Raw genomic sequence first — 2,705 nt, forward strand, 5'->3', positions numbered from 1 at the left:
CTGCAGGCATTCATCAGTGTAATGGCTGTAATCAGCACAAATTCTGTAAATTTTTTGTGGGACTAGTTGTTGGTTTTGCTGCGGTTGAGTTTGCTGAGCTTGTTGATTCAACTGCATTTGCTTCAGCAGGTTGGTCATCTCACAGATGCTTTGAGTTAGGGCAGCAGTCTCTCTGCCAGAAGATACTTCTGCAATGGCTCTTGAACGGCCTTGCTTCTGTCTGTGGTTCCGAGTATATTCAGCTAAATCACTGATCAATTGCCAAGCTTCATCAGTGGTCTTGTACTTCTTCATAGACCCATTGATGGCACTTTCCAATGTGGTATTATCTTGGGGCCTCATACCTTGTGTGATATAGATGAGTAGCACGATCTTGTCAATCATGTGGTGGGGGCATGCTTCCAGAAGATTATTGAAGCGCTCCCAGTATTCAAAGAGAGTCTCATTGTCATCCTGAACAATTGTAGAGATATCCTTCCTCAGTTTATCAGTAACTTCAGATGGAAAGAATTTCTCCCGAAAAACTCCTTTCTGAGTGTATCCCAGTTGGATACATTTGCTATAGGTTGAGTGTAGTACCACTCTCTTGCTTTTCCCTCAAGAGAGAACGGAAAAGCTTTCAGCAGAATTGAAGTATTATCAGTGCCATCACGCCTGACAGTAGAACAGGCTGCCTGGAAATCTCTCAAGTGCTTGATAGGCTCTTGAGCAGGTAGGCCATGAAACTTGGGCATCAAATTTAACAGTGCGGTCTTTATTTCAAAATCCGTAGCTACCGCTGGATGATGTGCTTGAAACGGTTGCATTGTAAAATCAGGAGCTCCTTCCTCCTGAATGGTAACTCTTCTAGCTGCCATGTTTTCTGCACGTAAAACAACCGAATCAGTAGAACAGGGGCTGGTTTCTTCCTCAAATTCACTTTCAGATCCGCCCTCAGAGCGGGCTAACCTACGCTGTTCTCGCCTTATTCGTGAAATTGTTCTTTCAATTTCAGGATCGAATATTAGCAAGCGCGGATCAGGAAGTGAACGTGTCATTTGACGGAAGAAACATGCAGCTCATAGTAGCAAAATTAAATAAAATGCAAATAAATATATTCTAATTAATAAAATTAGCACTCTATTGCAACTCCCCGGCAACGGCGCCAAAAATTGATGGGGAGCAGAAGCTGATGAATTAAAAAATTATTAAAATTGATATGTTGCAAGTATAGTTCTTAATTCACCGAAAATCTGCCTATCAATTTAGAAATGTGTCACAAAGAGTTTAAATCAAAATTACTGGGAGTTTTAAGTCCCAGGTCGTCTCCCAACGAGTTGCAGAAAAGAGTGCTATCTTATTAATCAGAGGTTCGAAGAAATTGAGGTAAGTAAATTGGAATGTAAACTGAGGGAAATTAAATGATATGAATAAAAGCCTTGACTGGGAATTGATTAGTTAGAATCTCTATCATTGATGGAGTGATTTTTAAGATTGATTTATAATTAACAGTTACTCTATTTAGTTATCCTTTACTAGGTAAGGGAAAGTCAAACAAGTTGGATTACCAGATCCGTTCACGAGTTACAACCCACTTAGTTCAAAGGGATTAACGTTGGTGACAGGATAGCAATTCAACAATTAACCCAATTACAAATTTTCTTTCAATCCTTCCAACTCAAGAGTTCCTTTTCAATCAATTCCCCATCAAGTAATGAAACTACTCACGCATTGTAAATAATAAATCCATAACACATAAAAGGGAATTAAAAGAAGACATGATTATTGGAATTGAAATTGAATTAAAAAGAAATAATCCTTGCATTAATTAATCATAAAAGTATCTGAATGACAAAATTGAACATAACAAAGAACATGGAAGAATAAAACCAAGTTAAGAGAACAAACTAGAATGATGAAGTCTTGATGAGGAAATAACTCTTCTCAATGTTCCAATGCTAAGGCCAATTGAAATTTAAAATTCTAAAAACTAGAGAGAAAAAACCTAAGAGAGTGAAAAACTAGATCTCAAACTACTGAATGAATGTGTATGTTGTTTCTGCATATTCTCTGACTCTAGTCTGCTGTTCTGAGCCGAAAACTGGGCCGAAATAAGGTCCAAAATCGCCCCCAGCGAATTCTGCAGATTATGCAGATTGCACATGTCACGCGATCGCGTCATCCATGCGGACGCGTCGCTTGCGTTTTTTCCTCTCCACGCGTTCGCGTTGTCCACACTACCGCGTCGCTTGCGCTTTCCAATCCGCGTGGCCGCGCAAGCCATGCGGCCGCGTCACTACGATTTGCGCTCCTTCGCGCGATCGCGTGAGCCATGCAACCGCGTCACTTCTCGCTGGTTATCTCCTCAAATTCTTGTGTTCCTTCTATTTTTGCTAGCTTCCTCTCCAATCTCCATCTCATTCATGCCCTATAAAGCCTGAAACACTTGACACACAGATCACGGCATCGAATGGAATAAAGGAGAATTAAAATTAAATAATTAGAGTCTCTAGGAAGCAATTTTCAAACATGTACTAAATTTAGGAAGGAAATCTAAATGCATGCTAAATTGATGAATAAGTGGGTAAGGATCATGCCAAAACCACACAATTAAACACAATATAAACTATAAAATAGTGGTTTATCAAGGTGCCTAGAGCTCTTAAGCACACTCTTTTTTTGCTTTGGACCACGACTTTAACCGCTCAGTCTCAAGCTTTTGACTT

The 2,705-nt window shown here is 39.7% G+C and overlaps 1 non-coding gene across 1 annotated transcript; it reads left to right on the forward strand.

Moving 5' to 3' along the window:
- Positions 1-378: 378 nt before the first annotated feature.
- Positions 379-486, forward strand: LOC112731337 (small nucleolar RNA R71). The gene has a single exon (XR_003167120.1). It is a non-coding gene; the product is annotated as a small nucleolar RNA R71 (small nucleolar RNA).
- Positions 487-2,705: the final 2,219 nt, after the last annotated feature.

This window comes from Arachis hypogaea, chromosome 12, assembly GCF_003086295.3.
Source record: "Arachis hypogaea cultivar Tifrunner chromosome 12, arahy.Tifrunner.gnm2.J5K5, whole genome shotgun sequence".
NCBI classification, from domain to species: domain Eukaryota; kingdom Viridiplantae; phylum Streptophyta; class Magnoliopsida; order Fabales; family Fabaceae; genus Arachis; species Arachis hypogaea.